Source organism: Marmota flaviventris, chromosome 6, assembly GCF_047511675.1.
Source record: "Marmota flaviventris isolate mMarFla1 chromosome 6, mMarFla1.hap1, whole genome shotgun sequence".
Taxonomy (NCBI): Eukaryota; Metazoa; Chordata; class Mammalia; order Rodentia; family Sciuridae; genus Marmota; species Marmota flaviventris.
This window is the reverse complement of record NC_092503.1, coordinates 116435641-116449755: the sequence shown is the minus strand read 5'-3', so window position 1 is coordinate 116449755 and position 14115 is coordinate 116435641. Positions and strand designations below refer to the sequence as shown.

At 49.6% G+C, this 14115-nt stretch overlaps 2 long non-coding RNA genes across 3 annotated transcripts; both read right to left on the bottom strand.

Annotated features, from left to right (window-relative positions):
* Positions 1 to 390: 390 nt before the first annotated feature.
* Positions 391 to 3191, bottom strand: LOC139706038 (uncharacterized). The gene is made up of 2 exons (XR_011707742.1): positions 2558 to 3191; positions 391 to 2436 (listed from the first exon to the last, which is right to left on the bottom strand). It is a non-coding gene; the product is annotated as an uncharacterized lncRNA (long non-coding RNA).
* A 1287-nt stretch (positions 3192 to 4478) lies between these two features.
* Positions 4479 to 7629, bottom strand: LOC114099396 (uncharacterized). 2 transcript variants are annotated; one of them, XR_003583886.2, is made up of 4 exons: positions 7501 to 7629; positions 6577 to 6713; positions 4770 to 4963; positions 4479 to 4650 (listed from the first exon to the last, which is right to left on the bottom strand). It is a non-coding gene; the product is annotated as an uncharacterized lncRNA (long non-coding RNA). The 2 variants fall into 2 exon arrangements; XR_003583885.1 differs by lacking the exons at positions 4479 to 4650; positions 4770 to 4963 and having other exon boundaries at positions 6414 to 6713.
* Between the last annotated feature and the right edge of the window lie 6486 nt (positions 7630 to 14115).

The following is a 14115-nucleotide window of genomic DNA, read 5'->3' as shown; positions in this document are numbered from 1 at the left end:
CTGGAGGTGTTCCAGGAAAGGCACCCCCCACACACACACTGTCCCCACCCACCAGTGACCATGCCAGAAATTGCAACCGTGCACATTCATTCTTTTGAGATGAGAAACTGCATCTCTTAAAATGCCTCCACCCACAGGAGAGGTCACACATTAAGCTGTTATCAGTCATCTACAGCTTAATGGGAATTCGTTGATCAGTCCTGGAATGTTAAACCTGGAATGGCTCTACTCAGGCCCACTTTTTTTTTTTTTTTTTACAAGTCAAAACATTGGAGCCCAGAGTGAGAGATGACTGGTTCAAGGTCAAGTTCAAGGTAGTGACCCACTCAAGGGCAAGAAGAGCCATGAGAGATGAATTGTAAACAAGTGACTAGGATGAAGAAGAGTGGGGCATCTTGAAACTTTCACTTTATTGACTCAGAACTGTACCAAAGTCCGGCCCAGGGGCACACATCTGTATAATCCCAGCAGCTCAGGAGGCCGAGGCAGGAGGATCCTGAATTCAAAGCCAGCTTCAACAATTTAGCAAGGCCCTAAGCAATTCAGTGAGACCCTGTCTCTAAATAAAATACAAAAAAAGGGCTGGGGATGTGGCTGAGTGGTTAAGTGCCCCTGGATTCAATACCCAGTTCCAAAAAAACAAACAAACAAAAAAAACTGTACAAATTTTTCTGCCAAGAGAAGGCAAGAGACAGAGAGCCAGGAGCAGTGCCCAACTGGCCCCACCCCTGAGCATAAAATGCCTTTAAAGTCTCCTGTTTTATCTTAAAGTTCATTCAAATGCAACATTTTACTCCATGATATACACTGATTTTCACATCAAAATAACAGAGATTCATTTAGTGAGATACCATTTTCCCTTTATCAGATGGACTGATAACAAAGTTTGTGTTCCTGGGGAGGTATGTGAATGATTGTGACAGGGGGTAATGTCTCACTGTAGGCTCTTTCCTGACCTTTTGTGAATTTTGTGCGATCTGAAAATGTTACCCAATCAAAATTAATGAAATTTAAGTTTAAAATATGGGTTGGGAGAAGGCGGTGGGGAGAAACAGTTATTCTCAGCCTGTGGCCAGGCAGTGCAAACAGGATCATCTGCATGTTGGACAGTTGTGATATTTGTCCAAGATGTTAAATATGCACACCTCTTACTCAACAATTTGTAACCTAGGAATCTAGCCCACGGCCAAGGGCAATGGTGTCCAGCATATTTACTGCTACCTTCTTTGTGCTGACCTTAAGGGCTGGCCTGAGCATCTTACCATCTTTGATGACTCTGACAAATCTTTTTTTCTTTTGGTGGGTGGATGGGGGGGCTACCAGGGATTGAACTCAGGGGTACTAAACCACAGAGCCACATCCCCAGCCTGTTTTATATTTTATTTTGAGACAGTTTCCATAAGTTGCTTAGGGCCTCACAAAGTTGCTGAGGCTGGCCTCACACTTGTGATCCTCTGATTCAGCCTCCTGAGTCGCTGGGATGACAGATGTGCACCACTAAGCCCAGCTTGGATAATTCTTAACAAAACCAGAAGTCCGATGGTGTAGCACTTGCCTGTAATCCCAGCAACTCTGGAGGTTGAGGCAGAAAGATCCCCAGCAACCTACCTAGTAGTGCAAAAACAAAACGAAACCAGAAGCCAAATCTCCCATTTCCAGTTTGAAGAATCACTCAGCATAGAATAGTAAAATAGTAACAACTACTGATGCTAACAGAGTGATTTGCTCCTGGCCTGACACATAGACCAAACAAACCCCTTCAGTTCTCCCAACAGCTTCCTGAACTACTCCAATGATCACTGACCACTGTGATAGATGAGGACATTAGTGCTCATCTTGACCAAGGTCACACTTGCTAACGTGGCTACCCAGGCCCACACTGGAACCACAGCACAGCCCTGCCTCTCCCACCGCAGATGGCACGTGCATGCCCCGGATGCTACTTGCTAAGTCCCTGTGCAGGTCATTTTGCTGTGTTTTTCTGAGGTCTTCTCTACGTCCAATCCTGGTTGAATACAGGAGGTGACAGGAATGAGTGGGTATCATTAGGAGGACTGAAGAAGAAAACCGAAGACACCTTCCCTGACCTTCAATCCATAGCATGTGTAAGCAGAAGACAAGGAACCACCCTTACCCCTGAGCATCACTTCCCAGTTTTCAAAGTCCTCTCATTATCTCATCTAATCTTGTTGACAATCCTGACAAATAATTTTCACAATCTCTGCTCCAGGATGAGGAAACCAAAGCTCTCCAAGTCACGAGGGGCTGCCCCCAAGATCATCTAGCCATCCCCGGGAGGAGCTGAAACTTGACCTCGGGTCTCATGACACCCCTGGGCCCAAGGGAAATGACACACTGGCTTGACAGCCCAACTCAGTGGCTTCCAACCTGCTCCGACAAGAGGAGTCCTGCTTCCTTCTGGAAATGGTCGCAATCCTGCAAATGAGCAGAGCAGTTATTTTAGGATTTGGTCAACTGGGAAAATTCAGAGTGATGAAAAACAAGGGCTTTAGCAGGGCTGAAAAGGAGCAGCCCTCCTCCTCCAGACATTACTTACACAGGCGGCAGACGGTATTTGGTGTGCAAATAGACACAGCGACTTCTTGCAATAACTTAGCAGCCCATGCACAGGTAACAACTGGCTGAGACCATCCTGCCAGAGTGGTTCAGAGACGGGGACATCTCCAAAGTCAGTCCAGGACATGGGAGAAAAGAGCACTTAAATTCACAGTAGCACATGCCTACAATCCCAGCAGTCTGTGAGGTGGAGGCAGGAGAATCACAAGTTCAAAGCCAGCCTCAGCCATTTAGCGAGGCTCTAGAAACTTAGCAAGACCCTATCTCAAAATAAAACATAGAAAAGGGCTGGGGATGTGGCTCAGTGATGGAGTGTCCTTAGGTTTAACATCTGGTATCAAAAAAAAAAAAAATATTTTGAACTTGCAATCCTTCTGCCTCAGCTTCCCAAGTAGTTAGAGTTACAAGCGTGCTTCTCTGTACCAGGTTTAAAAAAAAAAAAAGACTTTTAGTGGGGTGCAGTGGTGCACACCTACAATCCAACGACTTGACTCACGCAGGAAGATAGATGGACGCCAGCCTCAGCAATTTAGTGAGACCCTCTGCAACGTGGCAAGACCCTGTCTCAAAACACAAAAGGGACTGAGAGTGTAGCGGTGGTAGAGCACCCTGGGTTTAATCCCTAGTACTGCTAAATAAATAAAAAGGACTTTTCTGTCCCAACCAACCACTCCCTTCTCTATCCTGAACACAGAGCTATCAGAGCACTTCTCCATTTATTTAAAAGTATGTCTTTCTTGCTATTAAACTCTAACACGTTGGAAGGGACCAGGGTTTGTCCCTATTTCCTCCTGACCCCAGCAACCAACACACAGACTGGCCCGCCATTGACACTCATTAAATGCTGACCAACTGCACAAAGGGACCCCGCCTACAAAATCTTATGCTTTCATTAGGGAGAAAATCATCGACGTAAAAATAAACAATATGATCCCCGTCATCTAGAAACAAAGCCTGACTTCTATAAAGCTGCAGGGAACAAAGGGATCTGTTGAAATCCCAGGGCTGAGGGTCTCTGCCGGCAATGGGACATGCCCGCGTGAAAAAGAGCTGCGGAACCAGGCCCTGCGTGGCCCACGGCAGCTGAGGGACGGTCAGTGCCGCAGGGAGAGGGCAGAACATATGAGATGAGTCACAATGTGCATGTCATCCTTGCTCAAGGTGAAATGGGATTGTTGGGTAACAATAGGAACCATGTCACAAGGAGCCTGGCATGTGTTTCTGGCGGGTGGGGCCATGCTGTGGGGTTCAGAGGATGGAGAGAGGGAGGAAGGGCTTGGGTTGCCGGTCAGGACTGGTGTGGTGAGAGAGTGGGAAAGTCTAGAGCCCAGAGCCCCTTGGGCTGCTCCTGGTTGAGGGCCCCGTGTTCAGGATGGAGGATGGTAAGTGCTTGCCTAACGCACACGAAGACCTGCCTTCCATCCCCAGAACTGTCAAAATGGAACCTTGTGTTCAGAGTTGGCTTCTAGCTGCCCTGAACTGACCTCCACCTGAATGAGCAATTACAGGTCTGGGTTTCTGGTAACTTTTTTATTATTAGACAAATAACATGCTTCCCCTAAAAGAGAAGAGAAAATGCGGGAAGGAGCTGGGGGCGCACACCTATAATCTAGCTACTGGAGAGGCTGAGGCAGGAGGATCAGGAGTTTGAGGCCAGCCTCAGCAATGTAGTGAAACCGTCTCAAAATAAATGCAGCTCAGTGGTAGAACACCCCTGGGTTCAATCCCCAGTACTCCCCCCCCCAAGAAATAAAAGAAAAGGAAGAAATTAATCAGAGGGAAAAAAATCTATAATCTATAATCCCATTTCCCCAGAAAAGCCAGTCAGTATGTGGATGTCCACCTACCCACCCATCCGTCCAACCTTCTATTTGCTCATGCACCCCCCCACCTACCGATCCAACTGCCATCGTCCAGCTCTCTGTCTGCATCAGAGTGCTCTATTTCAGATGACAGAATCCACTCTGACAGAAATCTATGGCTGGCCAGGTGTCATGGAGTTCCCTGACAATCCCAGCCTTTTGGGAGGCTGAGGCAGGAGGATCACAAGTTCAAGTCCAGCCTAGCAAGACCCTGTTTCAAATTAAAATAAAAAAGGGCTGAGATGGAGCCCAATGGTAGAGACCTGGTTCAATCCCCAGTACCAGGGGGAAAAAATGCAGCCACCTCTCAGCTAAAACTCTGGAACTTACCTCATCCCTCTCACCAACAAACATGGTGGAAATTAAACTCCAGAATTTTCCCCGTATGGCTCCTGTGGCTTTAAAGATGCTGCCTTGGGCTCCTCTTTCCACGAAGCCTGCATCACTGTGGCTCTTTTCCAAATCAGTCTCACATGGATGCATCTGACTGGTGGAACCTAGGTCACCCGCCTACACCGTCGCTGCTGCAGTGTGTGGGAGAGGACATTTCTGTCCTTTACTTTGGGGAAGTGGGATTTATGGTGTGGGGAAAACCCATAAACAGGAAAGGTGCTGGTGATCATAAGGCATGGCAAATGTCCCCTGTACTACAGATTTTTTTTTTCCTTCTTACAAATATGGAATGATATGACTTAACCATTCTGTGACTGTGTTGCCCAGCTCAGCGCCTGGAACACAGTAGGAACTCCACACTCCAGCAAGAAAGGGGAGAGGGAGCAGCGGGGAGACAGTGCAGATTTACAGGCCATTCGGAGGTTTGCTCTTTGAGTTGGTGTGGATTATGGAGGAAGGGGACTCCCTCTCCCTGCAGGGAAGCACAGAGCCGTCCTCCCTCCCCACCGCGAGTGCTCTCCAGACACCTCTGCCTGCTGGCCTGCAGCATGTGGACCATGCAAAAGGTTCAGTGCCACCAGGCGCAGGGGCTCATGCCTGTAATCCCAGCAGTTTGGGAGGCTGAGGCAGGAGGATCACAAATTTGAGGACAGTCTCAGCAATTTAGCAAGGCCCTAAGCAACTTAGTGAGACACTGTCTCAAAGAATAAAGTGGCTGAGGATGGTAAAGCACCTCTGGGTTCAATCCCTGGTACACACACACACACACACACACCAAAAAATAACTCTGTGTCCCAAGTAGTTGCTCTGTAGCCCACCAGTTGGCTTACAGTCACTCAGGCTGTCTGGAATCTCTTCCCTCCCCAATCCCAGGAAGTGTTTGATGAGGTTTTACTCTCACTGGGAAGGCACAATAGAGGCTTCCCAGGATGTCCATGTTGATGAAGGTCACTGTCACCCCAATTCAAGTGCATATGTTAAAATCTGTTTTGTTCTTTAAGGTCAGGATGAGCCATCACAGACTTATAATATGGGCTCTGCCTTTTGGAAGTTTATATTGTACATTAATTGGTAAGAAGCAAGATACACACAGTTAAATGTCACGGCAGATCTCTTGGTTCCAGATGAAGTGGGAAAATGTGTTTCCAAGGATTAGGGAAGGGTCAGATTCATAGCAAGCTATGGAACAGAGGCTGCTAAAAAGGGAGGAGGGATGGGGTGGCACAGGCCTGTAATCCCAGCAACTCCAGAGGCTGAGGCAGGAGGATGGCAAATTCAAGGCCAGCCTCAGCAGTATAGCTAACTCTGCCTTTTGTTTTTGTTTTTGTTTTTGGTACTGGGGTTTGAACTCAGGGGTACTTTACCACTGAGCTCCATCCCCAGTCTTTTTTTTTTTTTTTTTTTGAGACAAGGTCTTACTAAACTGCTGAGGCTGGCCTCAAATTTGCAGTCCTCCTGCTTCAGCTTCGTGTGTGCTGGGATTGCAGGCCTGTGTCACCTCTGTCAGACTGAAATTCTGTCTTAAAAAACAAAAAGAGCTGGGGAGGTAGCAATATAGCTCAGATTTAGAGCACCCCTGGGTTCAATCCCCACTACCAAAAGAATTTAATTAATTCATTCATTAAAAAGTGGGGTCGTTGAGGGGTGAAGTGGATAAGGCATGATTTGTGACCAGGGCAAAGCTGCATTCTGCCCCCAGCCCCCAGCCAGTCTCTCCCAACCAGGTGAGATCTTGTAGCATCACTTTGCTAATTATTGCTGAATTCCATGTGGGTGACGATCTGACCCACATCTGCTACCTCTAGTCGAAAAGGCACTTGTCATTGTGTCCTAGACCGAGGATGGGTGGACAGGGTCCGGAAAACACCAGGTTAGGGCAGGCTGTAGGGCGGGAGAGGCGGAGACCCGTCACAAAGACAATCCGCAGCCCTCCTCCTCCCCCTCCCGCAGGGAGGAGCAGCTGATGGGTTTCTGGAGGTTTCCAATCCAATTAGTGCCCCCTCCCTCCTGGATGGGGGACCGAGCCACCACGCCCTTCCCCGAGGTGGAGGCTGGCTGGGGAGGGGTTGCCGGAGGTCTGCGCATCCTGACCGGCTCCTCCTGGCACAGGCGGGCTCGCTGCTACCCAGAGGCTGCTATGACGGCGCGCGTTTCTAGGCGACTGTTCTGGGGAATGGTCTGTTTTGGCAACCGCAGGGCCCCTGGGTAAGGGGGGCCGCAGGCCGCGGAGCCATTTGCATAGCAACCTCGTCCCTCCCGGAGCTGCGCGCTCCTCTGCGACCAGGGGCCCCGCGCCCCAGCCCCTCAGCCTCGCCTCGCCCCGCCCTGCGGCTCCGCACGCCCTGGTCGCCGCCGTGTCCACCGGGAGCGCAGGCTGCACGCCGGAGAGGCTGGTGCCCTGGGGAAGCGGGGAGGGATGCTGGGGACCCACTCGGAGCTGGGGGAGGGGACTGAAATACCAGCTTTCCCAAACCAGAGTCACAGTCACCGGGCGGCGGAGCCCCCAGACGCATTCGGGATGGGGGTCCGGCTCGCGGACTGTTTATTTAGGCAAACTCACAGCGAAGCCCGAGGGTGGGGGGGGGGGGACCCAGAAAATGCCTCTGGACCGTTCCACCGCAAACCTGCTTTCGACTTTGGAAATGGGCAGGCAAGAAGGATTTCTTACCTAGAAATAGCAGGCGGTGATGGGCTTAGGCAATACTCCGAAATACTGAACAGGGGACTTGGGGACAGAATATTCTCTGAATTTGTGGGAAGAAATCGAAAGAGAAAACACACGGAAACCCGGCGTCCCCGCTCCTGCGCACGCCCACCCCACCCCACCCAGCACCCGCGGGAGCCCACGATGCCAACCCAGATACCAGGGCTCAGACAGGCGGACGACATCCACCGCCCAAGGACACATGCTCGGAGCTGGAACCCGAGAGGGGGTTGGGCAGGGGCAGGTCACCCCAGCTGAGCGATCACATTTCCCTGGCAGCTGTCCAAGGGGCAGCTCCCAGCTGCACCTGTTTGTGGGGCGATTTGCTTTTATCAGTATTGACACAGGGGCAGGGCCGCGGAATAGCATAGTAATAAATAAATGAGAGCTGGGGGCGGGGGGGCAGAGCCACCGAGGCGAGGCGAAAGTGCTGAGGTGGATTTTTACTTGTATGTCAGCATGTTCAGTCCGGCTCCCCACCCCTGGAACCTCGGAGCAAAAGAGCAGGCTTGGCATCGAGGGAGCCCCGGGTCTTAAAGAGATAGTGAGTCCAGAGCGCCTTGCCATCCATTGTGCCAGGCGTCCCTACCCAACAGACCCCCAAGGTTGTCTGCGACCCTCACCTGCCACTTAAGGTTTGTCAGGAACCTCCGCAGGAAGGGAGTTTCTTCCTCATTCTGCCAAGTTTAGCATCCAGGAGGCAACTGTGATTAAAGTGTGGGTTTTGGAGTTTTACAAACTTAGGATCATCCTGGCTCTGACGAGCTGTGTGATTTGGGAGATGTTAACTAACAGCTCTGAGTCTCAATTTCTACCCAGAGGGGGGAAAAAAAAAGAAGAAAATAGCATTTATCATTGCAAAGATATAAAAGCTGATCTAGCAAGGCCCCAGGGTCATTCCCCATGAGGTGTCCTCTTGGTTCCTCGCCTATCAGCCACTGGTCTGGTATTTGTTTTGCAAACCAAAACAAATCTGGGGTATCATCCATTCCAGAAAAGGGAGAGGGGAAGCAAGAGCTGATTCTCTGGCCCTCTGGTGAGGCCAAATGTGGCCCTGGGTTTCTGCAGCCTTGAAAGTCTTCAGGGGGCTGCAGGCTGAGCCACCTCTGCTCTAGTACAGCATGGTACAGTAAGATGTCAACAAACCTGTTCGTCAAAAGCCACCTGACCAAGCCCAGAGATAAACTGCATTTGTAAAAATTACGATCAATGAGTCACTAACGTTCAGGCAGGAAGGCGGGTCTCCAAGGGCTAGGGTATCAGTTAAGAAAATGGCTCCAGCTGTCAGCCTGCTGGGCTCTACCCCAGCCCGGACACCTGCCGCTCTTGTGCCTGTGGCAGGTTATTTCACCTTCATTAGCCTGGCTCTCCTCGTCGTTAGGTGGAGATAATAACACACCTTTCCGGATTCAGTGCGTGGAAGGCCTGTGGTGAGCGCCTGACACGGAGAAAGTCCCCTTGGCACGTGGAGTCATGACTGTTTATTTAGGAGCACGAGAGCAGGGGCCTCGTCCCATTCATTTCTGCATCCCCAGATCTTCGAATAAAACCCAGCACTTGGGGGGCTGGGGCTATGGCTCAGTTGGTAGAGAGCTTGCCGCACATGCACAAGGCCCTGGGTTTGATCCCCAGCACTGGACAGCCTACCATTCAATGAACAAATGGCCTTAAAGGAGTTAAACTTCTCTTGGAAGAGACTCTGACTACCTATCCCATCCACACAGGGGAGACAACAGAGGGTTAAAAGCCACTCAGCTGGTCCCCAGGCCCCAGAGGCAGGCAGTCCCTTTGATCCCTCAGTTTCATCTATCCAGGATGCTTTCAAGAGAGGAAAACAGGAAGCATCCCTGATAGCCTAGCTGACTCCCTTTTTTTTTTTTTTTTTAAACGGTGAGAAGTGGGAGGAGGATGGTCCTTTGGGTCACATTTTTGCCAGGAAATCAGCCTCCTTCCTTTCAAATGCTGGAGCTTCCAAGGGGGCAGATAAATAGCTTCTTGCTTGAAGAAGAGAGAAGGATGTGGTTCTCAAAGACCAGATCCTTGGTGGACCCCATTCCTCTGCCAGACCCCGGGTGGTTTAGGGCATCCAGTGCTCTGACTTTGCTCACTGTTGACTGACTGCCTGGCCGTGGGCTGGACCCTGGGGTTTTGGCTCAGCACCTGGTGGCCAGGGCATCAGCACACCAAAAAGACAGGGCAGTCAGGTCAGAGAAGATGGGCGAACAAAGAAAAGTAGCATCTAAAGGAGAAAACAGGAGGTACGGGGAAACAGTTGTAGGAAAGAGAGGCCAGAAAGAACAAGAGGGAAAACCCCAGAGAAGAGTGAGTACATAGGAAAGAGGCGAGCAGGCTTCTAGGGATTCGCAGCCAGGGTGAGTAAGAGCCTCAGAACAGAAGCACATGCAACAGAAAGCCATATGCTCCAGGGACCCACAAAGATGGCAGAAGAGGAGAGGGTCAGAAAGAAAAATATTAGCTGGGTGTGGTGGCGCACGCTTGGAATCCCCGCTACTCGAGAGGCTGAGACAGGAGGATCGTCAATTTTGGCAAGATCCTGTCTCAAAATAAAAAATAAAAAGAACTGGAGAGGTAGCTCAGTAGTAAAGCGCCCCTGGATTCAATTCCCAGTAACAAAAAGAGAAAGAGGGAGAGGAAGGAGGGAGGGAAACAGTTCAAGGCTTTAGATCTTAGCAGGGGGCGGTAGCGCATTGCCTGAATCCTAACAATTTGGTGAGGCTGAGGCAAGAAGATTGCAAGTTCGAGGCCAGCCTCAGCAATTTAGTGAGGACCTCAACAACTTAGCTACACCCTGTCTCAAAATGAAAAAAATAATAAGGGCTGGGATGTGGCTCAATCCCTGATACCAAAGAGAAAACTAGTCAGGCGCTGTAGGCACTCCTGTCATCCCAGGACTGGAAATTCAAAGCAGCCGATGATGCAATTTAGTGAGACCCGATCTCAACACAAAATAAAAAGAGCTTAGTAGTAGAAGAGGTATAGCTTAGTAGTAGAAGAGAACTAACTAGACTAGCATTTCTAAGACCCTGGATTCAATCCTCAGCACCACTAATAATAACAATTAAAAAAAAAAGTCAAGTGGGTGAGCAGGTGGCGGTAGAAATGAAACAGAAAAAGTCAGAATGATGATCACTGAAATTGGGCAATGAAAACATGGATGTGCAGTACACTCCTTTTACACTGTGGTTTTCTTTGTTCCTTTTGCTACTGGGGATTGAACTCAGGGGTACTTTACCATTGAGCTACATCCCCAGGCCTTTTCTTTCTTTCTTTTTTTTTTGAGACAGGGTTTCACTAAATTGCTGAGGCCGTCCTTGAACTTGCAGCCTCAAATTTGTGATCCTCCTGCCTCAGCCTCCCAAGTCCCTATACTACCATGCCTGGCTCATTATATTGTCTTGTTAACTGAATTTGGGGGAAATTTCCATAACAACAACAACAGAATGTTTTCAAAATTATCCCGCAGGCAATTCAGCAAGATCTTAGAGCAGGAGATGTGGCCTAGTGGTAAAGCTCTCTTGGATTTGGTCCCCTGTACCGCAAAAACAAAATAAAATAAAGATAAATAAAATAAAAAGAGCTTGGGGTTGTAGTTTGGGTGTATAGAGCGCCTCTGGGTTCAACCCCCAGTGCCAGATAAATGAATAAAAAAATAAATATTCTCCATGATGAGTCACGGTCGTCCTCATGCAGATGCAGATCCCTTTCAGATTATCAGAGGGCAGCTGAGAAGTTATCTAATCTAGTCTTCCTGTCATAAATGAGGAAACTGAGGTGCACCCTGGCTCCTTCAAGGTGTTCTCAGATATCAAGAGGCAGAGTAGATGCTGGAATCTCAGGAAGAGCAGTGCCCTTTAACCTTTCAACCTCCCCCCCCCTCAGCTCCATGCTGGCCTGCAGATGGAATTTGCCCCTACCCTGAATTGCAGTGTCAGCCTCCAGTCCTAAGGCTGTGTGTGTGTGTGTGTGTGTGTGTGTATGCGTGCAGTGTACCTAGGAGCACCTGCTCTGCCTTGAGCCATCCCGGCAGCCCAAAGCCTGGTAACTAATGTTCAGGGGACTGAGTAGACTGAGGGGTGGTCCCTGGCCACTTTGCTTCCCACTGTTTTGGTTCCCAAAAGGTAATCCTGAGCTTAGGTCCTCTGGCCTCCACTTCCAAAGATAATATGTGAAAATCCACACGATAAACAGAAGATTTCGCCTGGCAGGATGGTCCACACCTGTAATCCCAGCGGCTCAAGGGGCTGAGGCAGGAGGATCACGGAGTTCAAAGCCAGCCTCAGCAACTGCAAGGCCCTAAGCAACTCAGTGAGACCCTGTCTCTAAATAAAATACAAAATAGGGCTGGGGATGTGGCTCAGTGGTCGAGTGCCCCTGAGTGCAATCCCTGGTATCAAAAAAAAAAAAAAGATAGGAGGCAGAGTGTGGGCTCCTTGGCCAACTGTGGCTGCCTCAGGGGCTCCATTTCCCGTCTATCTCAACTGTGATGAGGGAACAAAGAGGTCCTGGTTACCTTGAAGGTTGTCAGGAGGATCTCCAGAGGTGTGGCTAAGGAAACACTTTGAAACATAAATCTGTATAAATTCAAGGTCCCATTTTTACAAAGTGAGAGAGGGAAGGTGGGAGGGAATGAGGGAAGAGCAGGAGCCTTTTTCAGACTCTGTGTACAGTCCTTTGGGTTGTGCCTCAGGGGGAACAGAGGGGTAGGTGGAGAGATGGCGCATGAATGCCCTGTGCTAAGCCTGCACTGCGCCTTGCTTTCTTGAGAGTATCTCCTTGGGGTGGGGGGTGTGGCTCCACGGTGGAGCTTCTGCTTAGCAAGCATGAGACCCGGTTCCAACCCCAGCACCAAAAATTACACATATGTACATCATAAGGGACTATTGGTTTGCTCCTTTTTTTTTTTTTGTACCAGAGATTGAACCCGGGGTGCTTAGCCACTGAGCCACATCCCCAGCCCTTTTTTTTGTATTTTCTTTTCTTTCTTTTTTTTTTTTTTTGAGACAGGATCTTGCCAAATTGTTGAGGCTGGCTTTGAACTCACAATCCTCCTTCCTCAGCCTCCCAAGCTGCTGGGATTGCCGGGATGCACTACCACGTCTGGTGGCTCCTATTTTGCTCCTTTTACAGATGAGGAAATGGAGGGGCCGAGACCTTCAGGTGACCTGCTAGCAATCTACAGCTGGGACTCAAACCCAGGTCACCTGGGAGAGAAGCCATCTCCTCACCCAGAGCCTCTCAGGGGCTCCCAGGCCCCAGGACACCTGGGTGTTCCACTCCCCTTCAGGGTGCTCCAGCTTGGCTGCTAATTAGCCATGTCACCTGGGTGGAGTCCTGCCACCTCTGGGGGCCTGTCTCCTCAGCTGCAAAATGGTGATAGCAGAGCCTGCTCCACCTACCTTGGAGACAGCGTGAGGGTTCTGTTTGGCAGGTGCTTTGAAACATCGACAAAAGGTTAGAGAAATGAAGAGACGACAGTGATTTTTTCCAAGCGGCACGTCCTGGGGTAGGTCACAGTGGCCCCGAGCTCGGCCTCCTGAATCTGTTGGAAATCAGAACACAGACCTCCTGGCCTCTTCCAAAGTTGTTTTGGTGCAGAAGGGAAGAGCGGTGTCACACGCTGTCCCCCGCTTGAGTGTTCCCCAGAGGAACCTATCAGAGCCCTGGCTTCAGGTTCAATCCTAACCCCGAATTGCAACCTGGCCCCTTTCTCCTGTTTGTGGTAAAACAAACAGGCTTTCCGCTACTTGAGCAGGATTTAACTACCGATCAGCCCCAGAGATAAGTGGATCACGCTGAGCAAGCTCACATGGGAATAATTTGTACCCAAGAGCAGTTTATAATTTATATTTTTGAAGCTACCATCAAGGCGTTATCTTTTGCAGGGACTAGAGACAGTGTCACCCATGCTGTTCCCTCCTCCTGTCCAGGGTAGAGAAACAGAAGGAATAATTAGGAGATGCTGCACCCTGCGGGAAATCACAAAGGTGTGAACAGCTGATTCTATACGACCTGTAAAAATGTGTAGGCAGGACCACCATCCACTTACCTGTATTTGTACCACACCCCCCACCACTCCCTATGCTTCTTAGTTAAGGCTCCAAGCACTAGAGGATTTGTTGTTGTTTTTTGGGGCAAGTGGCACTGGGGATTGAACCCGGGTACACTTTGTCACTGAGCCACCTCCCCAGCTCTTTTTATATTTTATTTTGAGTCAGGGTCTTGCCAAGTTGCTTAAGGCCTCGATAATTTGCTAAGCCTGGCCTCGAACTTTCAATCCTCCTGCCTCAGCCTCCAGAGTTAATGGGATTATAAGCATGTACCACTGTATCTGACTCTCTTTTTGTATTTTGTTGGCAGATTTTTCTCAAGCCAATTTGCCAGTTTATATCTTTTCCTACAGTGATGTGGTTACTCCTAAATACATCTCCGGACAGCCCTTACATGCATCAGTAGACTTTCAAAGAAACCCTGTTTTGGGGCTGGGGTTATAGCTCAGTGGTAGAGCACTTGCCTAGCCCATGTGAGGTCCTGAGTTCCATCTCCCACACCACATTAAAA